Here is a 25973-nt window from a genome sequence, read left to right as displayed (position 1 = left end):
GCAATTGTGCCATGATTATCACTTGTCAAGTCATTTCAGCTGCTCCAGTACCCAGCATTTGTCTAGGCTAGTTGGCAGCCAGTAGTAAGCGGAGTGACCCAGGTGTCAATGCTGGGAGTGGTTTGGTCAATATCTTCATTAATGATCTCAAGGATGGGGTAGATGCACCCTCAGAAACTTAGCAGATGACACTAAGATGGGGGAGTGATAGATATCCTGGAGGGTTGGGATAGGATACAGAGTGACCCAGACAAAGTGGAGGATTGGGCCAAAAAAAATCTGATGAGATTCAACAAGGACAAGTGCAGAGTTCTGCAATTAGGATGGAAGAATCCCATACACTGCTTCAGACTGGGGACCAGCTGGCTAGGCAGCAGTTCTGCAGAAAAGGACTTGGTGGGTATAGTGGACAGGAAGCTGGATATGAGGCAACAGTGTGCCCTTATTGCCAAGAAGGCTAAGAGCATATTGGGTTGCATTAGTAGGAGCATTGCAAAGGATCGAGGAAAGTGATTATTCCCTCTATTCACTACTGGTGAGGCCACATTTGGGGTATTCTCTCCACTTTTGGGCTCCCCACTATAGGAAGGATGTTGACAAACTGGAGAAAGTCCAGCGGTGGGCAGCAAAAATGATTAGGAGGCTGAAGCATACGACTTTTGAGGAGAGGCTGAGGGAATTGGGCTTGTTTAGTCAGCGGAAGAGAAGAATGAAGGGGGATTTGATAGAGCCTTTAACCACCTGAAAGGAGTTTCCAGGGAGGATAGAACAAGGCTGTTTTCAATGGTGGTAGTAGATAGCAGAACTAGGGGCAATGGTCTCAAGTTGCGGTCTAGGTTGGATATGAGGAAAAACTTTCATTAGAAAGGTAGTGAAGCACTGAAATGAATTACCTAGGGAGGTGGTGGAATTTCCATCCTTAGAGGTTTTTAAGGAATGACTTGACATAGCCCTGGCTGGAATGATTTAGTTGGGATTGGTCCTGCTTTGAGCAGGGAGTTAGACAAGATGACCTCCTGAGGTTCCTTCCAATCCTAATCTTCTATGATTTCATGAAGACGGCACACTTTATTCCCTGCACTTGTGTGATGTTCTCCCTCCAACCCACACAAGCCACAGTGGTGGGTAGCTGTGTCACCCCAATTCTTCACTCCTGGGCCCCAACTCTTTCTGATTCGCTGTGTGAATTACCCCTTCCTGGGTCAGCCCATGCCCAGCCTCCTGTGAGTAATCAGTCTCTGGCCCAGTGAGGAGTGCTTTTGGCCAGTCACTCATGAGATTGACACCCAGAAAACATCCCCAGTTCCAGATGCAACCCTGGGAACTGCTATCTTTCACGGTTCAGTGTTGCACATACTCAATCCACATGCACTGGTTTAGAACAAACATAGATGTTTGAGTACAGCAAAATTTTAAATGATTATAAATCAGCTTAATATTAATCAAGAGATTTGACCACAATTAACTAAAGTAATAAATCGCATGCTAAACTAGACTTAATATTTTAGTGGCTTCTGTGTTGTCAGCTTACCCACAGCTGGCTGCGATGCCTCTAGCATCTCAGCTCCCTCCCAGCCCCCGTGGGTAGAGTCTCAGTCTTTGGTGTCGCTTGAAAGATTGATTCTACAGGAGAGCCCTGAGGGAAAGATGCCTCTTTCTTTTAAGAAGTTTCCTCGACACCCCTTGGAGTCTGGTGATCGGCCATGTCCGGCAATGGGCGTGATTTCTTCCACTTGAGACAAAGTGCTCGAAGTTGCTCAATCTAGTCCATTGTTCCTGTATGCATGCCTCTGCAGAGCATGGAACTACAGCTTTGTGTTTATCTACATCTATTGAAGCCATGTGAGACGCACATTTGGGGATATGACATAGCAGAGCTTCATATCTGTACATATGCATGACATTGTAGGAAACATACTATCATAACAATAACGTTCAGTATGTCATGAGCATTCCAAAAACATCTTACATGACATACTGAGACAATTCACAGTTACACTACATGGGTGAACATGAATGATACACAAATCACACTATAAAAGTATACATGGGGTACAGCGTGTCAACTTGCTTGCCCTCTTCAGATGAAAGTGCCTGTCTATGGGTGAATCAAGATGTCCACATTCATGAGCTCCTGGATCACATCATTCTGATCACAGTCTACAATTAATTTATTTGTGGTTTAAAGTCCTCCAAATATTAGGGGTTAATTTCTGCCCCTCTTCTGCCTACCATCTGTATAGTCAGATGGACAAAGTGAACCCCATATTAGAACAGTACCTATGATGTTACAACAGCTATCACCAGAATAACTAGTTTTCATTGTTAGCCTATGTGAAGTTTGCATATAATAATGCAGAAAATGCCTCTACCAGTCAAGCCCTTTCTTCGGAAATTACAGGTTACAGCTCAATTCCCCCTAGAGATATCCATGACATGTCCAATCCAGTAACCTTAGATTGGCTACAACAGATCCACCAGAAGTTAAAGAACCACCTTGAAGATGTGAAAAAATATTTCAAGTGATGTGAAGGCCAAACATCTCCATGTGGACAGACCATCCCACAAACTGTATCCCAGTCTGCTAACAAATCAACCCTGTCACTTTTGAGCTACACCTGCCTCAATTCATCAGCATACATGCTGTTTGTCATATGTTGGTTCTAAAGCCATATATAAAGGACCCATTTCCACACTGAATGCAGTGTTCCTCACCCCCCAATATATGTTCAAAGTCATGATGAATATATCATCCATGAGGTCCTTGAGTCTAAGACCAAGTGGGGCAAACTTTGCTACTTCATAGAATCATAGAATCATAGAATATTAGAATTGGAAGGGACCTCAGGAGGTCATCTAGTCCAACCAGCTATATCATCCCAACCAGGGCTTTGTCAAGCCTCAGCTTAAAAACCTCTAAGGATGGAGATTCCACCACCTCCCTAGGTAACCCATTCCAGTGCTTCACCACCCTCCTAGTAAAAAACGTTTTCCTAATGTCCAACCTAGACCTCCCGCCCTGCAACTTGAGACTGTTGCTCCTTGTTCTGTCATCTGCCACCACCGAGAACAGCCTAGCCCCATCCTCTCTGGAACCCCCTTTCAGGTAGTTAAAGGCCGCTATCAAATCCCCCCTCACTCTTCTCTTTTGCAGACTAAACAAGCCCAGTTCCCTCAGCCTCTCCTCATAAGTCCTGTGCTCCAGTCCCCTAATCATTTTTGTTGCCCTCCGCTGGACTCTTTCCAACTTGTCCACATCCTTTTTGTAGTGGGGGGCCCAAAACTGAACACAATATTCTAAATGCGGCCTCACCAATGCCGAATAGAGGGGAATAATCACTTCCCATGACCTGCTGGCAATGCCCCTCCTAATGCAGCCCAATATGCCATTAGCCTTCTTGACAACCAGGGGCACACTGCTGACTCATATCCAGCTTTTTATCCACTGTTACCCCCAGGTCCTTTTCTGCAGAGCTGCTGCCCAGCTTGTCGGTCCCCAGTCTATAGCTGTGCATGGGATTCTTCCTTCCTAAGTGGAGGACTCTGCACTTACTTGATAGTTTGGATAGGCTATGAGCCTGAAGAACTCTCCTGGGAGCCTCTAGAGAACATCTACAATCCTGATGTCATGAAAGCCTTCCATGAGACACTCCTGGAGAAGCCTTGTCTGGTGGCACTTTAAGAGCGCCATAGATAAGAGGGTAATGTGAGGATCCCTGGGTCTTGCTCATTGTCCTGAGGGTCTCTAGGCAACTCTCATCTCTTAACCACCATCAGCTTGCTTGTAGCTGGTGGGCTGAGTGGCTAATGGAACCCTAATCCCACTAAAGGCATCTCCCACAGGAATCCTGACTGGAGAAGTGCCCAGTCCCATTACTTAGTTAGACTGCATTATTTAAGCCAGAAAGATATACAGGAAATTGTCTGTGCAAGTAGGTAAGTTTCTGGCTGGCTGCTACATCAGACCCTGTCTTCTCATCTGACTCCTGAGCCCTATTTTCTTGACTTGTCCCTGTTACTGCTTCCTCTGTTCCTCCCTTTCTGGCGTGTTCCTGATCTCTGTCCCTATTCTCTGACTCTGATTCCAGCTCTGACCCTTGGCTCGGGCATTGAGCATCTGACTCCAGTTCTAACCTTCAGCTCCAATTCCTGGCTCTGATTCTAACCCTTTGCTACCTTTCCCAGCTCCCGACTCCTGCACCACCAGTCACTAGGTCAGACCATCCAACCTGGGATCTTAACACCACATTGTAAAACTCATTGTTCATGCAAACAGAAACCGTATTATTATTCTTATATTCTGATGTGTGCAGACTTCCTCTGCTTCCTCAGAAACTCTGTCATTCAGGTAGTCCTGCTCTGTAGAGGTTTTCTACTCAGATATTGAGAAGTTCCTCCAAGGCAGACCGAGCTCTGGTATAGCTTGTCTTACTTGTAGCAGCTGCCCTTCCAATATGCCACTACACTACTCAACTAACACACTTACAAAAATAAGTAAGTTAATTATATTATTCTCATAATTAATGTATTTTTCCATCTCTCTAACATTTGCTATTGAGCTGTTTAAAAGGACAAGTAAATGCGTGCATTAAGGACTACTTTCTGAGCTGTGATTGCAGTATATAAAAGAGTACAGTTTATGTAGAATTTTTTGTTGATTTAATGACATATGTTTTTTGAGTGTTTAAGTTGGTTATCAATAATTCAACAATGACAGTAACAGAATACTGACTGCTACAGAAGTGTTGCTGGTTGTCCAGCAACCACATTATGATTCAGAGGTAAAATTTTCATATGACACGTAACTGTGAAACAGACTTCAGCTCATTAATACATGACTTGTTACCAACCTATAAGAAAACTGATAATTATTTGCACAGTACCATGCTTCAGATACTGAGCAACAGCTGCATGTGTCTTTCATCCGTGGATGTGTCACACAACATTCTCTGTTCAAACACAATGGATCAAAAATTATTTGTTTAACTAGAACAAACAATGACTTCCATTATGAGCCTACTTCAACTCCTTTGGTATCTTAGAATAGGCACACACTAAACACAAATTAACATCTACAGTACGCATCTCAAACTGAAATACATTATAGTGGCTGAACGTCTCTTAAAACCACAATGTAATTACAATTACTGTGCAGACCCAAAGGAAATGTATCATGGTAAAATAGATAACTAATATCTGAATTAGACAAAAACATCAATCCAATTTTAGAAACCATCTTGTCTGGCATCACATGACATCACGATTTCTAAAAGTTATAACACTTGGAAGAGCAGGTAAGCAATTATAACAGTGATTTGTTTATGTATCTAAATTAGAAGTATTAATTGTCTTTGTTAGATTAATTAAAGGCTGTGTAATCTATTTGAATGATGTAGTCACAAGCTGGAAAACTATATTGAAATAATTTTTTATTATTTCTGCACTGACAGACTCAGACTCTAAGGTCAGAAGGGACTGATATGATCATCTAGTCCAGTGGTTCTTAACCTTTCCAAACTACTGTACCCCTGAAGCCTGAGTCCCACCCCCACGGGGCTGAGGCATGTAACTTAGTTTCATGGCGCCCCTGTGGCTCCAGGCAATTGCCTTTCTTGCCACCCCCAATACCAGCTCTGCACTTGCGACCCCTCTAAACCCACAGGTTGAGAAACACTGATCTAGTCTGACCTCTTGCACAATGCAGACCACAGAACCTCACCCACCCACTCCTGTAATAAACCTCTAACCTATTACTGAGTTATTAAAGTCCTCAAATCATGGTTTAACGACTTTAAGGTACAGAGAATCCACCAGCAAGTGAGCTGTGCCCCATGCTATAGAGGAAGATGAAAACCCCCCGGAGACTTTGCCAATCTGTCCTGGGGGAAAATTCCTTCCCGACCCCAAATATGGCGATCAGTTAAATGCTGAGCATGTGCGCAAGACTCACCAGCCAGACACCGAAGAAAGAATTCTCTGTAATATCTCAGAACCCACTCCATCAAATGTTCCATCACAGGCCATTGGCATATCTACCACCAGTAGTCAAAGATCAGTCAATTGCCAAACTATGCTGTCCCATCATACCATCCCCTCCATAAATTTATGAAGCTCAGTTTTGAAGCCAGCTATGTTTTTTTGCCCCCACTGCTCTCCTTGAAAGGCTATTCCAGAATTTCACTCCTCTTATGGTTAGCAACCTGAATCTAATTTCAAGTCTAAACATATATCCCAAAATGCGCTAGGCACTATCTAGACCAAAAAGAAAGTCAGAGTTCTTTTTCAAGATCGCAAAATCTAAATAGGCATGCGACAGAACAAAGGAAGACAAATGAAAAGAGGTATGTAGGTGGACAAGGGTTCAAATACAAGGTCATTGTACCTGGGAGGTGTGGCCTCCCATGGAGATTGACAGTGAGGGAGAGCCAAACCACCTCTGGGAGGCGGAACCGAGAAGTACAACTCCACCTGACCGGAAGCAGAAAGGCGGGACAGGAAGTATAAAGGGCAAGCCTTCCAGTGTAGTAAGGAGAAGGTGGCCGAGGGAGAAGGATGTCTCTGTCATGGTGCCGGGGCCTGGACCAGACTGTTATGCTGAGGAGAGGCTGCTGGAGCTGCCAACTGCTTGGGGCCCTGAGGACCTGCTGGAACTACCTGAGCCTGGTTTGCCGGAGTAGAAACTGGGACCTTGCGACCTGGAGGAGCTACCTGAGCTGCCAACCCCCTGAGAGCTATAGGATACCCCTGCGACCTAGAAGAGCTGTCCTCTGCAGACAGCGTCAAAGAATTCCCGGACCTGCCATTGAGAGATGAGGCTGAAGGATTCTGGAACTTCCCTCGGGCAGAGTATCCTGAGGAAACGGGGAGTGACTTGGCGGAAAGGTACTCTAGGGACAGGGTTGAAAGAAGGAGCCCAAGGGAGCCAGACACCCATCCAGCTGTGTTATGGTCTGTAGCTGAGTTAGTGTGTTTCGGCTGGAGTCCTGATGACCCAGTGAAAGGCAACCCATCAGTGCCAGGGCCCTGGGCAGGGATGCAATGGAGTCGGGTGGGCCTGTGTCCCCCTCCCCTTTTCCTACTCTGACCTAGGGGTGATTTCCAGCTAAGGGCCAGAGACTGCTTCTCCGCTTCCTGCTCCACCCAGCTTAAGGGCCATCCTACTGCGAGCTAGAAACTTCCCTTTTGCTAGAACTCCCCACAGGGTGCAGGTCGGGAGATGTGGCCTCCCTCAGAGATTGATAGCGAGGGAGGGCCGCTGGCCCTGCCCATGCCAGGAGACCTTTACAGTCAAAAATCAGTTTAATAATAATGCATACTTGGACTTTTGTTTTGATTTCTATTTTAGGAATGGGGATGGAGGAGATCAATTCTCTCCATTGTGAGATTAACCTCTATGCTTTACCCAGTCCTTCCATCTTGTGTCCATACCACACAGTGACTTTTCTCTTCTCCCTACCCACCACAGCTTAATTCCCCTCTACTCTCAACCACAAAAGTGTCCTTCAAATCTGGGATGAAATGAGGAGCTCAAGAAAAAAATGTAGCTCTGACATTAGAAGGCTCCCAGCTCTTGATAAGCTCTTTGCTGCTTCCCTTCTGGAGGTTGCTGCACCTTTCTACTTCCTCCCTCATTCAATCTCTTCCTGCCCTCCACTGAAAAGGGATGAAGATTTTCCTGTTGGGGCTGGTAGAGATAGGAATTGAAGCCATATGGCCGAAAGTAGCTGTGCCCCCTCCTCCACGGCAGCTGGAAAGAAGGATAGAAAGATTCTGCTTCCGGAGACTCCATGTACCATTCATAAAATATGTACATTATAAAAATACCTTTGTAGCAGCAAGGTTTCCAAGGTTTTTTGTTTTCAAAGTTTTTTTCTGGATTATTTCAAGCTAACACATCCAGGCACATTGTTTTATAAAATGTAACTGTTTACTGCTAGTGTAGCATTTTTCAAAGATAGCCCATGGCACACTTCAGTAGTCAGTCTTGCAGCAGATGCATAACCAGTACGCAGGAGTAATGTGCTCAGTTTCCTGTAGCAAGACAGTTGGGATGTATGCAGTAAAAGACACTCCACATTCAGTAAGACCCACCTCCACACATCCTCTGACAGAACATGTGTGGTGGAAAATGCCAGGTACAAAATGGTCAGGGCTAAAGCAGAGAATAGGAACATCCTGCTCCTTAATCCCCATTCCCTATGATGTATTTCACATGCACAGAGCTTGATCTATCCTAGGAAAGTCACTCTAGGCTCTGACATGGAGTAACAGACATTGTGCACTGTGAGCTCAGGAAAAAGCCCCTCTTTACCTTTCCAAATGAGATGGCTCTACCTACAGGGCCAAATTTTCAAAGAGCTCAGCTTCCATGATGGCACTGCAATAAGTGCCAGGTTTTCAGTTCAGGCAAAGAAAAGGTGTCATGCTGAACTGCAAGCTATCTAGCAAAATGTACAGGTACATCATATTAAAGTGCTTAAAAAAATAAATGCAAAATATGACAAACCTGCATAAGCTACTCCTATCAGGGGCACAGCTGGCTTCCAGTGTGGTCAGTAGCACCTCAGCAGAACACAATGAGCGGGAATTTGCTACTTGAGCTACTTGAGCCCAGCAGCATCAGCACAACTGCTCACTGCACATCATGCTCTCAGCTGCACTTACCATGCTCCAGCCTGTTTCCAGTCCTGTACATGCTCCACCTCCAGCCTCCCTTCTGGTTTTTGCTTCTGGATCTTATTCTTAGCTATGCTCCTAACTACAACTTCAGCTTATCCTTTGGCTTAGGCTTCTGAGTCCAGTTCTGACCTTTAGCTTGGCCTTTCAACCCTAACTCTGGCTTCACCCTTTCTAGTGGCTGATCCCTAGATCTCCACTTGCCATTACCTGACCTGCCAACACAACAATGAGGCAAGCTCCTGCTCCACTCACTTAGTTTGCAGCTCCAACTGCTTTGAAAGGCTCAAACACATTTGGATTGATGGATCTTGTAACTATTTTTCAGCATAACTTTGACAAATCAAGGAGAGGTATAGGGTTTAGCAGAGTCCCTTATGTTGTCAATTGATTTGTGTATGTATGTTCTTTCCATGTGCTGTCCGCAGTTCTGTACAGATAGCTAGTTCAGCAGACATTGATAGTACTACCCAAAGTGGTCAAATGCTGGAGGCTGGAATATCATTGCCTGAGTAGCGATCTTTAGGCTGCCCAGTGCTTCTGTCCTTGGAACTTCAAAGTTATTAGGAGATAGTGCAGCATGCTAGTTCAGACCTTGATGTTACTCCTAAAAGACTACCACAGGCATGGTTCAGTGGTGAAGGTGCTCAGCCAGTTTTATTGTCAATGAAGCATGGTACTAGCTCCCTGGATCAATGTTTACAGTTACACTAACATTTATGCTCATTACAATGCATTCAGCAATAGGACTTTCCAGTTGCCCCCATGGCTGGACCAAGCGTGAAAGCAAAGTACCCAGACATTTATAGGCTGAGGCAAACACCTGGAATACACAACTTACACTGCACCTTACGTATTTCATAACATATCCCCTTGTTCCAGATATCTTGGACAAAATAGCCCCATTCATTATGTTATCAAACCATCTTACCTTGTATTAGGATTGGGATGTACCTGTGCTAGATGGAATATATTTACATAACTATCTAGTGCCTAGTACACAAGCAAAAATTTTGCCAAGTTCATGTACCGGACAGTGAACTTATAAGCACCAGCTTTAATACATGACCTGACTTTGGTTCACAGCTGCTGGTTCAGGCCTCACTTCTTGCACCAGTCCCAGTCTTCCAAGCTTTCTCTTCTACACCTAGTACCCAGGGAAAGATCTGACTCAGACCTGGACGTTGGCTGAAGTGTAAATGCTTTTGAAATCCCAGTGGGCCACAGCAAAGTAAAGCAGTTGGATTTACAGGAGTCAGTAAACTGATGAGTTTTCAGTCTCTGTGTAAGGACATCAGTTACTCCAATAAAGCCTGGGGCTTCTTGTTGGGACTTTGGGAACTGCCAAACAGTAGCTGGCCCATAGTGCATGCACCAGCAGTTTCATTCTGACTCCATGTTCAGAGAGTTTGATTAACAATCTAGTGCACATCACAAGTCATCTGTTGCCATTCACACATCAGAAGGCCCCTCACTGCACCATACTAGAATCAGCAGATCCTCCCATTATTATAATTGTTATTCAGTTACCCCTACAAGGATCCCATAAAGAGGGTGGGAAAGAGACATGTTTAAGAATGGGAGAAATCTTGAAGGCTCCACTCTCTTGTTACTGACATGGGGAAGCTGGCAGCCTAAGACCTGTGGGTCAAATCCAACAACTCCTGAATGCACTATACACTATGGCTATCCACGTTTAGTTGTACAGCAAAATTGAAAAGAAAAGCCAGTTAAGTAATATAAAGAATTCAACATTTTCTTTTGAAATTTCAGTTATTTCTACATCACAAAGTTTGAATTTAATTTTTCATATATTCATTTTTCCATGCAAGTTTTTAAAATGAGTGTTGCTAGTCCAAAATATTCATAAGCCAAGAGTAGGTTCAGTATATGAAAAATTTCAAAAATTGTTTCTATAACATTTTATAACAATTTCAATTTAAAAGTTGCAACTGTTTTTAAAATCAATTTTAAAAATATTTCATTAGTTTTAAGAGGCCTTAATTAATTTTAACCAGTTCTAGTGAGGAGTCACTCACCATGTTTGCCCTGGAGCTTTTCAAAAGTGCTTCCCACTGCCTGCAATGTTCAGTACAAAACTACAGGAAGTTAAATTAGGCAAAATGAATTTGCACAGAATCATAGAAGATTAGGGTTAGAAGGGACCTGAGGAGGTCATCTAGTCCAACCCCCTGCTCAAGGCAGGACCAACCCCGACTAAATCATCCCAGCCAGGGCTTTGTCAAGCCGGGACTTAGAGATTTTTAAGGATGGAGATGGAGATTTCACATAACTTGTCAAATTGGACTGTCCCAAGATAAGAGCAAGAATCAGCTAACCTGTGCCTCTCCTCCAAGCACTACCACATTTCCTGACATCAATGCTTGGTGGGAGTCACAGAACTCCAGTTTTCCTCACAAATTCCAGGCCAAATTAACCAACCCCACTATAGGGAGTTGCTGTGAGTGTTGTGATACAGCAGCTCTTAAATATTGAGCAGGTGCAAGGAGTACAATGTGTCACACAGTGAAGATGCTCCGAGCACTGGGCTCTCAGTGGTTCCCAAGATTATTTGCACACTTCAGATAAGAGGATTTCCTTGCTAGGACTGCCAGAAATAGAAGCTATAGTTACTCTTAAAATAACTTCTTAACTCAGCCCTTAAGGACACTCCTGCATAGTGCAAGGCCCCAGTTTCCAAGCCCCCTTCCCTGATTGGCTTTCCTCCACAACCAGCTCCCAGATGCTGCCTCAGCCTCCAGCTTTCTCTTGAGCCCATTCCCCTTATGTCAAGTTGCTCTTCCCTTTCCCATGGTGGAAGGAATATGCAGCACTCTGCTGGCTGCACGTGGCACTGGGGGATAACACAATGTCCAGTAAGTCATCAGCACGTTCATTTTTCACCTTTAAAAGCTTCCCCCATCAGTATTTCCTTCAAATCTCTCCATGGGTATTTAATTCCATTTTGTGAGGGAGGGGCAGGGTTAAGGTTCTTTGTGACCAAGAGTAGGGTATGTCTAACATTCTCATTGATGATATGCAAGTTATCCAAATGGAGGAGCCACATGGCAGAGAGAATGAGTGGCTGGTTTGTTCTCAAAGCATATTCCCTTAGTGGGAATCTAATTTACCAAAAATAAATAAATCAGATCAGTTATGATAAGAGCGCCCTTACAGACCCCCTCTTACATGTGAAAGTCACAGAACCCACAAAGAAATCCACCTATCTCCCCACAACTTCTCTTATAGTAAAGAGACAGACTGTGCACACAAAAGGAGGCTTTTTATTTCAGTTTGACTGCCTACTGCACACAGACAGATAAAAGCATTCTGGATACTTGCCAAGAGAGAAACCTTAAAGCAGCTTCATTAGGCAAAAGCAAGATAATCAGAGTAAATATACAGTGCTGCCTTTATTACTTAAGCTTTTTGAAAGGCTTTTATGCTGTGGGTTGACAAATTAATGCCCTGAGCACAGGGTACAAACACAGCCTTGGCACCCAGGGATCTGAGCATTCAAAAAAATGGCTATGCACATTTCCTGTTTTTTCAAACGTGGGCAGATAGGCATCCAAAAGGTTACTTAACATATGTTAATTATAATTTGCATATGTTAATGATGTTGATGCACCTCCAGAGTCATGCAGTTCAATAAAACAACCCTCCCGCCCCAAAATTTATAGCCACAACTTGAGTGTTTTTTTCCAGCAGCAGTGGAGGGGTAGATGGCACAGAGGAAAAGGGGAACAAAAGAGTGTTCAAGGATACCAATGGAAAAAATGATTCCATTGTAGCTAAAATAGCTCTCTTTGAAGAGGAGTTACCAGGGGAATTCTCTAGAGCTTGCTCTATTGCTTTGAAACAGAAGTTGTGGAACCAGATAGGATAGGTAAGTGCTCTGTGGTGTAACAGCAGGACTGCACCAGAGGGGGAAAAAAAGTTAAAGTCCTTCATATTTACTCAAAAAATATGGTTGATCACATAGCTGCAATAGAAGGAACATCACAGAAGCATGAGAGAGGGCCCCTGAGTCAGTGTCCATAGGACTAGAGGTCCTCCCCACCTCCAACATATAGTTGAAGACCATTTGGACTTCATTTCTGTAAGGAGCAAATGTTTATTAAATATTTATATCCATAAACACTGTCATCCCTGCAACTAATCACAACATGCATACAACCTTCCATTGTGAATCTCCCCATGTCAGCAATTTTCCAGCATCATTTACACACACCTTCACAGGGTTAATGAAAAGCTTGCATGTCTGAGGCATCTAGGCAGTCTAATATACACTATGTCAAATGGATGAAAAGTCTGGAGATGGAGACACTATATATCCTTAATTCTTACTCTTGTTTGCTCAAGCGCATCTGCATAACTTCAGGTCCCATCTGTGGAAGCAATTATTATTAATCGTCGATAATCATCAGCCATTCCTAAAAGGCAAACAAGAATAGGGTTCCGTTGTTCTAGGCACTGCACAAACACAGTAGCAGACAGTCCCTATCCCAAAGAACTTGCAATCTAAATAGACAAAACAGACCAGGATGGGGGAAGAGGTCTAACATAAGCAGAGTGAACAAAGTGATGATACCGAATGTTACTAGTTGCACAATTTTTTTATTTTGTTTTATTTATTTATTTTTTGTTTTATTTTATTTTATTTTATTTTTATTTATTCATATCCTCCAGTCAAAATGTGGCTGTGTCAGGAGGATATTAGGTTCCTGTGGAGGAGAAAACCTTGTAAAGAGATGGCAGTGTGCTCTGCAGTATCCATCCTCCTCTACCTGCAATGTCATCTAGTCCTTCCTTGGCTAAGACAAATGAGGATATCCTCCCTGATTCTTCTCCTTCTGCTCTTAATGCCATCCCCACAACACTCACCCAATGCCACTCTGCTTCCAGTGAAGGTAAGGTCCAAGACTCAGCCCCAGTGCTGTACAATCTGGATCTGCAGGACGGTCACTGCTGCCAGCAGTTGAAAAACTCCTACAGGAGTGTTACAGGGCTGTCCGATCCGTCCCGGTCGCTGCAGCCCTTCCTTGGGTCCAGACTCCGGGGAAGACCCCAGTGCCTTCCTAAATGGGGGAATAGCGTCTTCGGATGAGTCGTAGTCCGGCCCTCAGGCAGGGCGGACTGTCAAGCAGTCTATTGCCCCCGGCCCTCAGGAAAGGCGAGCAAGCAGTCAATTGCTCCGACCCTTAGACAGGGCAAGCAAGCAGTGGGTCCATTCTCTGGAGCGGTAGGGAGGAGAAGGCTCTCTCGGGGTGGCTAGAGAAGGTGGGGGAGGGGGACACAGGCCCACCCGTCTCCACTGCGTCCCAGCCCAGGGCCTTAGTAGTGGCAAAGGTGTTGCCACTCAGTCGGTGGGGCTCCCGCCGCAACACACCGACGGGGCTTGCCCCGTCCCAGCCACTGACTATGGCTGTCCCTAGGCCACTTCCTCCCTGTATCCCCAGGTACCTGGTTTGTCTGGGTCCTCGGGGTCGCTGAGATGCTCGGTCCGGAGTAGGCCTACCAGTCCCTCCTTGTCCACAGGGGGCAAGGTGGGGAGCTCCTCTGCAAGGGCAGCTACTCTAGATCACAGGGCACAGGAAATGGCTTGTCCTCAGGCAGATCTTCCAGGTCCTGTCCTGTCTCTGGGGGCTCGGCATCAGGCAGCTCCTCCAGGTCCCATCCGGCTTTGGGGGGTATCTCCCATCCGGGTTGCTCAGGTGTCTCGGTTCAGTCCCGGGGATCGGATGGCTCAGGCCACTCCCTGGGGCTGGGTGGCCTGGTCCAGCTACGAGAAGGCCCTACCCAGTCTCCAGTCCCGGGCCAGTCTGGGAATGGTTGGAGTCTCTGCTCCGGGAGGCGAGCTTCCTGGGTATCGGCCTGGCTCCAATCTGGCCTAGGCCTCAGTCGGCAGGGCAGTACATCTGCCTCCGGCAACAGTCGCTCCCAGACTGAGCTTTGGGGCCTGTCTCTTATACTGCCCCTTCCTGTAGGGGCCCCGCCCCGCTGTCGCTGATTGGGCTGGCCGGGCGGTCCTATCACTGCCCGGCCTTTTGGTTGACGGGCAGACAGGCCTGCCGGCCCTATCACAGCCCAGCCTCTCTGTTGCAGGGCAGACTTGTCTGCTGGGCCTGCTTCGGTCCAACCCGGTCACTGCGGCCTTTCCTCGGGTCCAGACTCTGGGGAAGGCCACAGCGCCTTCCTACAAGGAACTTATTGAAAGGGAGGCTTATTTCCTCAGCTGCTGCTACTAGGGTAGGGATCATGCAACATAGACAATAGACACTTTTAGCAAAAGAAACACTGCACTAGATCTGCTTAAGTGCACCAGCTCAACTTGGGATAACTGGTGCCCTCAAAAGGAGACGGCCCACCCTTCTGACTGTCTTCTCAAAGATTGCATGGAGAGTGCCAAGCAACCTTTGTGGAGACCACTCAAACACTTCAGCACTCCAAGGCTCCTGAAGCTCACTCTTGGTCTGTGCAGACAGAAGCTGCCCCATGGACTGGTGGTTACAACTGCACATCCCCAGACTGTTCCACTGATTCTCCTAAACAAATCCCTCCTCAGCCTAAGTCCCCCTCTTCAACAACTTGGCCTTGAGACTCCTGTGACCCAGCCTGACTTTGCCAATACTGCTGTCACTGAGACACCAGCCACTCCATCATCAGGAGCAGCAGTAACAACAACTGAAAAAATTGATAGCCCTGCATCTCCATTGCCAATCACTTTGAATGGAAGGGTTTGAGCAGGCAACCCCAGTCTCAGTATAGCCAAGGTGAAAACACATCGGTGCCCAATTCCCCTCATCACCAATGATCATTGTACTTTATCAGCATGAGTTCAAGTTATTTGAACTGAACTCTGTAAAAAACTCCTCACTGTCATCTGGGAGGAAGAGCTCAAAGTTCACCACAGTCATTGTTGTCTAATCAATTCTCTTCAAAGTCTTTTTGCAAAACTGGTGGCAATCAACCTATTCTTCACATCCTGGGATTCAGTTCTCAGTTTATTTGCACTGGCCTTCCCTCTGCCAGCACTCTCCATGATTATTCTCCTCAAACCCTCCTTATTGTACACCTCAAACTTCAGGGTTTATTTGATGCTCGTCTCCTCAGATAAGGGTGTTCCATGTGTGATGCTGAGTAGCATAGAACTTAACAGGGATGTTCTGTTGACCTTTTCTAGGGAATAGAATAATGTCCCACTAGCCTAATGCAGACATGTAATCTCATTTTTAGGATGCCAAATGCTCTGTCTATTGTCATGGAGCTAAGAACCCTGTTACCTTTCCTAGGAGCATGTTTAAGGGTGGATGATTGGGATCATTACCTAGCCTGTCGGTCAGTATCCTCATCTGTGGACTAAAGACTGCTGATTGAAGTATTGCAATAATGGGGGTAAGGAATAGCCCAACACTGACAGAATTTCGTGAATTTCAATGTTTATACAGCTTAACAAGAAAATCTAGTTTCATAAATTAATATTATTTGTAGACAATTTAAAATACAGCAGATCCATTCAGTGTGAGTTATGATCACATCAGTGAAATATTATTAAATCACAGTGATTGCACATTAGAAATGCATAGTTATAAACTCATTGTAAGGCAATGAGGTTCCCATCCTACTCTGAACAGAGTATACACACATGGTATATATTCCAAAATTACTCTCTTCCAGGGCTTTGGCTTCATAGGTAACAATTAACAAAATAAACTTCAACCTAAGTTTCTCACCAACGGCTTGATCCTGCTCCATTGAAGTCAGTGGGAGTTTTGCTTTTGATTTCAATAGGAGTAGGATCAAACTGCACTTAACTGACGCTAGGGTTTGTGGCAAGATACCTTGCCCCAGATTCTAATTCCCTTTGCCTTACAGAAACGTTCCAAACCCGCTTATAGCCTGATTGCAGTTAACATGATCTAGAGATCACTGAAAAAAAAGTTAATTTTCAAATTTTTAATAGAACTTTGAATTTTTTCCCCCATTTTTATCCCCATTTAAAAAAAAAAAAAATCAAAACATGTTCTCAAATATTTTTGGCATCCTCACCCCACAATTAACTTTTATACAATCAACTTGCCATTGTGAGTTAGCAGAAATTTTGTATTTTTGTGGCAGTTTCTAGCTCCCGTGGTTAGGGTGATGACATGCATCCACCTATCAGTGATTCAGAGATTCCAAGACCAGAAGGGACCACTGTGATCATCTAGACTGACCTCCTGTATAACACAGGCCATAGAACTTCCCCAAACTAATTCTTAGAGTGTACTTTTCAGAATCCCGTATCAGTCCAATCTTGATTTAAAAGGTAACAGTGATGGATAATTCACCACAACATTGAAGTTGTTCCTATGGTTAATTATTCTCACCATTAAAAGTTACCTTATTTCCAGACCAAGTTTACTCCAAGGCCCCTTCAAAAGAGTTCACCTGTATGACAATTTCACTTTTATACATTCATTGTTTTCCAGGTATATTTTACATCTCTTTTCCACCCTACAGGCATACATATGCTATAAATGAATTGTTTATTTCAGCATAAAGAAGCACTCTCCACTTGAGCACCTTTCAGAGGCTGGCTGCAGTACTACAGTCCTTTTCTTGCCCTGATGCCCTGGCAGATCTTCAGTGGCTTAACCTTCCAGCCAAGTCAAAGTCTGAGTGAACCCCTTCACTGTATTATAGAGTCAGTAACTAAACAGGTCAATTTGCCCTTACAGGTCTTCAGCCCAACTCTCAGCTCTAAGTTTGGCCCTTTTTTGGGCTCCTAAATAAGGCCTGTCCCCTGCTTCGGATTTACACCTCTTCACCTGTAGCTAGTAGGGGCCCCAGGGCAACCTGCTACATATCACTTAGCAGAAGAGGATTGAAGCAGAGGATTGAAGCAGAGGCCTTGTCTGACCAGTCCTTTTATCTTCCACCCCATCTCAGGGGCACTGACCTCTAGTTCTTCTCCCTCAGCCATCTCAGTGTACATTCACCATAGGATTACCACCTTTGAAAGGCAACCCCCCCCACCTCCACAGCCCACAAAACAAGCCCAGCACAACCCCAACCACAAAGCAACTCCACAGCACCTTCCCACTCCCCTCTACACATAGCCACTTATAGTATCTAGAGAGAACACATATAGATAAGATTAAATAAAAAAATGTTATCAAACTGCAGAAGTGGGAATACTGCAATATCTTTAGCTGGACACAGAAGCTTTTAATATTAGATATCCTGGCGTATTGTGATGATAATGCAAATGTTTAGATGCCTCTCCTCTCCCTCCCTCAAAAAAACTGGCAGATTAAATTATTTTTTTAACAACTGACAAATCCATAAAAATACCAGCCAGGTGGCAATCCTATCAACTAACCTTAAACTCTAGCTTCTTCCAGTCTCTCATCAGGGAAGTGCCCTGCTGTGGTCCTGCAGCTTCTTTTACCTGAGCCTACTGGGCTCTGATTGGCTGTTGCTAGCCCTTCTAACCCTTGGAGGACTAGGTCTCTGTAGTTTCCAAGATGGCTGCTCTATTGAGGCCTTTCTAGGCAGGCATGTAGGACCCGTGCGCTGCTCTTTTCCCCTTCATCTCACTGTTTACTTGGGTGGGGTGCAGCAGAAAAGCAGGGCCCCCAGTAGAGGCCATGGGGGTCTGGTGCATCCCATCACAATGATCCTATATAAAACCACAAATGAATACATGTGACATACAGGCTTCAAAAACATTTAGTTAGAGCTTCTCTGTGTTTGTATAATGGGGTATACAGATTCTACACTTACCAGCAAAGCTTAATGAGGGGATGTCTATACTAATGCTGGGAGGTGGGATTCCCTGTACAGGGAGGCAGATTTATACTAGCGCAGCGCAAGCTTGTCTCTAAAAAAGAGCAGTGTGCATGTTGTGGTACTGGTGATGGCTTGGGCTAGCTACCCACACTCAGATCTGCCAAGTCAGAAAGGCTTGGACGGGGGCAGCTAACCCAAGTTTTGCCAGTGCCGCAACATCCACACTGCTATTTTTAGCACACTAACTCGAGCTGAGCTAGTGCAAGACTGTTTATCCAGGCTGGGAATCACAACTCCCAGCTGCAGGGTAGATATATCCTGAGAGCCTCCAGGCCCAAACAAACCCACCCTTTTACACCTGTGCAAGGAAATAAAAGAGGAATAGCCCAGCTCAATGCTGTCTGACTGAGAGTGGAATAGACTTCTTCAGCTAGCCCTGTGGAGAAAGGCTTGACTGGGGCTAGAATCTAACCAGAGACTGCCTAGAAGTTGCCTGGAAGGAAGGACCAGATGGGACTAGAGCCTAATCAGAAACTCCTAAGGTCAGAACCTACTTGAGACACGTAAGCCTGGTGCAGGACCTTTGATGTTTCTTTTGTTTCTCATAACTAGGTTGGTTCCTCTTTGTTTTGGGTCCTGCAGAAGAATCAATTGGCAAAGAGACTGTGAGGAAGGCCTAGCTGCAGTCCATGGTAGGAAGCAGCCCAGGGATATAGCAGGGAGTCTGAACAAACAAATCTCCTCTGCTTTTTACAGGGTCCCTGGCTGCAACCCAAAGTTGAAGGTGGGTCTCTGTACACATAGTGGACCCTCCCATGGTGGGGGCATGAAGACCTCAGAGCTAAGGTCTGGAAAGCCCCAAAACCTGAAGTATGAATGAACCTCTACTGTGATGCTGCCAGACCATTTGGCCTGTCAGACTTGAGCTTCCTTGGAAAGGGCATGGTGAAAAGTGACTTGGCTAGAGGGCCAAATCACAGGAAGAGTCATGCCATCACAGGGCCAAAGAGACTGTCAGCAAGGGATACTAAAGGATGAGGAGTCCATAAAAGTTTAATTTATCTTCCTCTAACCTACCCACGGTTTATTTACATGGATGCTGAGTTTCATATGTTCTACCAAAAGTACTCCTGCTGGATGACCAACTACTAAACCATAGTCTCAGGGAATGGAGATTATTGTCCAGTCCATCATGACATGGCGATTCTCAGCCCCATAATTACATGTACATGAACCAGTGATGTCATAAAATATAACACATCACTATGATATGGAGAACATTGACCTGTCCAGTCCTGTATCCTCAAACAGGCAGTGGTGTTTAGCTAATTCAGAGATTCCAAGGCTAGAAGGGACCATTGTGATCATATAGTCTGACCCCCTGCATAACACAGGCCATAGAATTTCTCAAGAATGATTCCTAGAACATAATGCTTTAGTGGAAATGATAAAAATAATAAAAATTATACTCAGCAAACTGTGCAAAGCTTTGTCCTGGAAGGATACAATTTGTTCCTGAAGTCCAAAAACATATATATTAATGTCCTGAAAGGTATGCTACATATGTTGACTATATTTCACCAGACTCACTAGTTTAAAGTAACCACCTGTGTTATGCTTGTTCACTTATATATTGAGCTCCCCTTTTAACTCAGGCTAAATTTTTTGAGTCAGTGATTTCTACAGAATTGAATTCCACAGATTTATTATTTGCTACATAAAGAATTATTTCCTTTTATCATTTTTAAATTTGTTACTATTCAATTTAATAGAGTGTCCTTTGTTCTCACATTATGAGACTAAATTAGAGAGCACCAAACAATCCATCTTCATTAAACAATTCATTATTTGGTACACATCTATCATGTCTTCTCTTTCTAAAGTACCTAAAGATATGCCTACCCTTTGAGTTGGATGTGTAAATTTCAGCTCAAGGTGGAATACCTTGGTGCTAAAAACATAGTGGAGCCACAGCAGTCGGTGGGATTGGACCCCATGAGAACGTATCTAGAGTCTCCAACAGGATCATAGTAGGGCAGCCCCTCCTTCTACACATACTGCTACTCAGGCTGTGGCAGCTACATTCTATTTTTAGCATGCTAGCTTGATCAGAACTAGCACAGCTATAAATCACTTACCATATAGCTGCCCTGTTCAGGATGTTTTGTCTTTCATCAATGGCCTTTTAGACGGGAAGTGATCGAATCTGGATACACTGTTTGGAGGTGGAAGTCGGAAATGAGTTTTTTTGGTCAGTCTAAATGTCTCAAAAAATGTCTCTCTACCTTCTTTTAGTGGCTTAGGATTTGGGGAGCCTTCAATCAAAGTCAGTATTGGTTAGATGCTCCTCTCCCCTTACTTGGCCATACAGATGAATAAAGAAAAATATACTATCAATTAAAATGTTAAATGATTACAATGCTTAGAGATATTAATAATGCCTTTTAATTATACTAAAGGCTATTCTGGCAAATACACCCAGTCACATGACCACACCCTACCCAGTGTCTCCCTCCTCAGTTCCAACTATCCCTCCATGTCTCAAGTACCCAGGTGGTCCACATGTAGACAAAGTGCAGGCCTGTAAGGAGATGCTGTTAGAAATATACTTTATTATAACAGGAACTGGCAATACAGGTCTTGATGATCCAGATAGATGAAAGTCCTTTCACATATGCAGTGTCCCTTTATGGCACAAGATTAAACCCTAATTACCTGTCTAACTGTAATAAAGGGTACCCAGCTCCAGTTCTTTTTCAGACTAAGTGGTTAGGAGACTGGTGCAGGCAACAGATCCTCCTTGGGGATCTCTGGAGAGGGACCCAGCTGGTGTGTCTCCCTATGCACCACCTGAGTACTTGAGACATGGAGAGATAGATGGAACTGAGCAGGGAGACACACTTTTGGTTAGGAACACTGGGGAGGGTATGGTCCACATGGAGACATACTGCATGACTGTAAGGAGATGCTGTTAGAAACACACTTTATTATACTGGGAACTGGCCCATTTGCTCCCTTCTAGAACTGTGCAGACAATCTTTAACTCTTGGAAACTGCAGGTTTAGATGCAAGCAGGTTGGATCTATGGATCCAAAATCCCAGATCTGGTATTAGCTGCTGCAGGCACAGTAGGCTGCAGTTGGTGGCAGGAGAGATGGGCTGTCTCCTCCTGTTGCTGGCAGATTATCCCACTCCTGAGGCTTTTCTGCAGACTGAGGTTAAAGACAGGCAAGCTAGTGGGCCTAAAAGTGCTGTGCGGGAATGTTGTAAGGAGACCTTCTCTTGCCTCTTCTTGCACTAGGAGGGAAAGCCAGGCTGTTTGTAGCCTCCCTCCTGCTTTCCCGGACATCTGGGGTTCTGCACAAGCTCAGACATGGGCAGCCCAGTGTAGCTCCGAACCCTGGCTGGCAATGCGGTGGGGGGGGGGGGGAGGGAGGCTCGTGAAAGTGGCGGAGCAGGGATGGGAAGAAGTGGGGCCACCACAGCCTAGGTGTTCTGCAACAAGTCAGTGGTGGCTGCACCTGGGGAGCTTAACCTCCCCTGGCCTATTATACCCAAACCCATGAGCTCAGAGATTGCTCGCAGTGCTCCTTAGATGTCTTCTCCTCTCTAATTGGCTTCTGAGGACTGCTGTCATCTCCCCTCCTCCCTTTGAGGCAGAAAGGTTTGCTGTGATGAATTCCCTAGGTTCCCAAAAGGTGTCTCTTCCCTTACTAAGGGGGGAGGGGCTACACTTGTGTTCTCAGTGCTGTTAGGTATTGTTTGTGCTGCTTACTGCTTTCTGCCTGACACCAGAATTGAGGAAGAATTGAGTATGGTCAATGTGGTCATGTTCTGGTACCGATCTGTGATTTGGCAGCTGCTAGGATGTGACATGTGTACTCGACTTTCTATGGCACAGTACGAAGGCAGTGAAGGGAGACGGGGCATTACTGATACACGTATCCTACTGTGTAATGTAGAGTAGTAGGTGAGTGGCATTTTGGATAGTGCAAGTGTCCTTTGCTGAGAGAGAGCGGTTGATGTCAGTGCCATAACATTAGGTTCTCATGGCTGTTTTCTGATGATGTTAGTTTTATTCCTAGGAGGTTGGTCATTTTTTCCTTACTTATAGACAACATTTTGCTAGTCATGCCACACTCTGACACTTTGAAAGTCAGCAGCAACTATTATGGCACTTTGTTCCTTGAAGGTGGAAGGGGATAGAAAGGCAGCATGGCTGACATGGAATATTTTAAGTGTCTGACCACAACAGGATGGTTGTCTGGGCTCTTCAGTAGTGAGGGGGAATGCTTCTTAATGCTTCTTAATTCCTGGGCCATTCTTTTTTTCCCAGAATAAAATTTATTTCTAATATCTATCTATCTAATCTAATAAAAATAGATACATAGAAAAGCCTTGTGGTATGACTTAGATTATATTGTATGAGAAATTGCTACATTTTCATGGTTTAAAAGATTGTTTGCCATGCTTGTTATTATTTCTTTCTTTATAGTTCTCAGTTCTTTACACTGGAAAGTTAGCAGAGACATGATGTCTGAGAGAAATATCCTGAGCTCTTCAGAAATTCACAAAGGTGATGAAAGTTTCATTAAATGACAAAATGGTTCCATCAAGAACAGGGAAAGAATCTATTCTCTTTCTGTCCCCCTAGCCTCCTCTGGGCTTCTTAGCTGTTTCATCTTTAGTACTCAAACAGCTGCTTGACCAATCTGGTTCTTCATACTTAGCGAAATTCACATTTTATGTCAAATCTACTAGGTACTTCATAAGTGTCAACAATTCCATAGTCAAATCTATTCTCTTTACTTATATAACATAGTTGTAAGTTGATCCAATTAGTACTATCACACTGCAGAAAAGCAAGAAGAAAGATTTTACAAAGCTTTCTGTCACGAATGACTCCAATCAGAACAAACAGGCATGCAATATATCTGTATGACAAAATTTCTTACTGTAGGACTATGGTTTGGACATAGCAAACAGCCATAAAAAGCAAGCATCAAGGAACACTTGTGAGAGGGGGACGTGTCTATTGTAACTTACAGAGGAATAGTATGAACAGCACTTTCCAGTAGAAATATTTCTTGGATCTCTGAACATTGACAATTGATATATATATGCCTTCTTGTCAGCTAGAGGGCCCACTTTTCCACAACCATTATTATTTTATTAACTTCAAGAGATCTCTAATCATTACAAAATCAGAGGATTTACACTCCCTTTGTTTTGTCTGCACAACTTCTGATATTTCTTGAAGTGTATTTCTGAACCTTGGGCAGATAAATAGTGAAGAGTTTTCACAGATTTCCTGTTTCTCCAACCTGGTATCTGAAAGTTACTTTATAGTGTAAGTGGGGTCTGAATAAGCTCCCCCCTGCTGAACTAGCAGTGGGGAATAGGCTTCAGGACCAGACTCTATTTGCATGAGCACACCCACCCTGCCTACGTGCTCAGCATTATGGAACTGCTTTACCCAAATAATCACTTTGGCTGGTGTTGGGTTACAAATCACGTTAGAGTTGAATGAAAAGGTAACGAAACATTGTTCTCCTTACTGTATGAGTAAAGGGCAGCAGAACTGTGCTTAGCCTGTCCTGATTGAGGGATCACTTTCAGCTGAACTGAATTTGGGTGTTTTGCTCATGGTTTTGTGCTTGTGAATTTTGCTTCTGGACTTTTCCCAAGTTAATGCCAGGTTACTTTTCCCCTTTTATTAAAAGTTTCTTGTCTACAGTCAGTCTCTGTGCTTGCAGGAGGGGAATTATTGCCTCTAGAGGCGCCCAAGGGTGATGTGTAATTGTCCCAGGTTACTGGGTAAGAACTTGAGCTGTTTTTTTGTTGTACTGTTGAAAAGAAACTCCTAGATACTGAACCCAGCCCTTGTTGCTGCCAACTAAAACTGGCAGAAAGGTTACAATAGTAAGGCTTTTCAGGAGCTGACTATAAAGTTTACTGGTAAAGAGCTATGGCAACTCACTGGCAACTAGCCATTTCATAACTTCATTAAGTTTACATAAACTTTGAATCTGTATCCTGTACATTATTCATTGTAAAAAACAGAACACATAGACTGATTAAGCTCTCAGTTAAATGCTGAAGGAACAGCCTTGTCTTGGCAGTAGTGTGGAGTTACTAGGTAGCACAACCATTGCACTGCCCTTTTAGCAGGAAAAAAACACATTCCCTCTCTGAGAAGCTCTGGTGGCTACTGCAGAGGAGGTGGTAGTGTCATGATTGTTTTTTCTCCCCACTTCCCTTTGTTCTTGTGCTCCACTGACAAGAACTTCTGTTGTCTCACATTTCTATCCAGGGGTACAATTGGAGGGAAGTTGTAGGGGACTGGGGCTTAGGTGGTCTGGCCTATCAGTCACATCTGGGCTGAGGTCTGCCCATCAGGGACAGGAGTCGCTAGACTAGAGTTGGAGGAATCACAAGGCCAGGTTCCATAAACAAGAGTCAGGGTGAGAGACTGGAGATTAGAGGTAGCACCAGGTTAGACTTGAGAGGCAGGAACAAGGGTCAAAATCAGGCTGGAGCCAGAGACCAGAGATCAGGAGACCAGGCAAAGTCCATGTGGTTGCCTGGGAAGCCCCTGGGGTTAAATATGGGCACTTGGCCAATCAGAGGTCCACAAGATATTGTCACTTTAGGTCTCTTGGGTGGTACGTCTGGGGTGCCTAATCTCGACAGTGCTCCCTGTGTGTACCTTTCTGTGGCCCGGGGTAAGCATCAACTGCACTGGGTTCTGCAAGCCTGGGTTCAAATCCGTAGGTCCTTATAGATGCTCCTTATATCCACACATAATCCAAGAACATCTGGCCCTGAGAATTTCTATAACTGCTATATTAATGATTATCTTGATTAACCTTGAGTACCCTTCTCCTAAATATATAATTAATTTAAATGATTAATTCTCAGTAAAACAACAAGGGACACATAATGCCCTCAGTCTGCACATGTCACTCACTTTGAGTAGTTCACATAGAGTGAAAGTGTTATCTCACCCTTGGAACTTAATTCTATTTTAAAAGTTAACACAACTCTAGAGCAAGAACTCAAAATGATGCTATTACGGTTATACTTATATTTTTAAAAGTTTTTTGCATTGGTTATAAAAATCCCTGGTAGACTCAAGCTGAAATATGTTTCCTTATTGCATTTTTATTTCTATTGAGCATGCACAATGGCTTCTTGTTGTAGATTGCTAATGAGTCTTGGGCTGCTGATATTACAGTTATTTATATTTTTAAAGGGAAAGATATTGAAAAGTTTATTTTAAAATATTTATAAAGAATTGGAGTTTGCAAACTGATATGTATGGAAATGATATGCTGAACATTTAACTTGTCAAATCTTTGCATTTTCACTTGGTATTGCAAATCATTCATTTTTAAATTCTATGTTTATTTCACACATGATACAAATATAACAAACTATTTTCTATTTCAATTTACCTTTGTAAAGAAGTTTCATATCATGCAACTAAGTAAAATGAAATTCATGAGAATGTAGCATTT

Source organism: Emydura macquarii, unplaced genomic scaffold, assembly GCF_026122565.2.
Source record: "Emydura macquarii macquarii isolate MOO-44397 ecotype Brisbane River unplaced genomic scaffold, CSIRO-AGI_Emac_v2 contig_1827, whole genome shotgun sequence".
NCBI lineage: Eukaryota > Metazoa > Chordata > Testudines > Chelidae > Emydura > Emydura macquarii.
Note: the sequence above shows the minus strand (reverse complement) of the source record.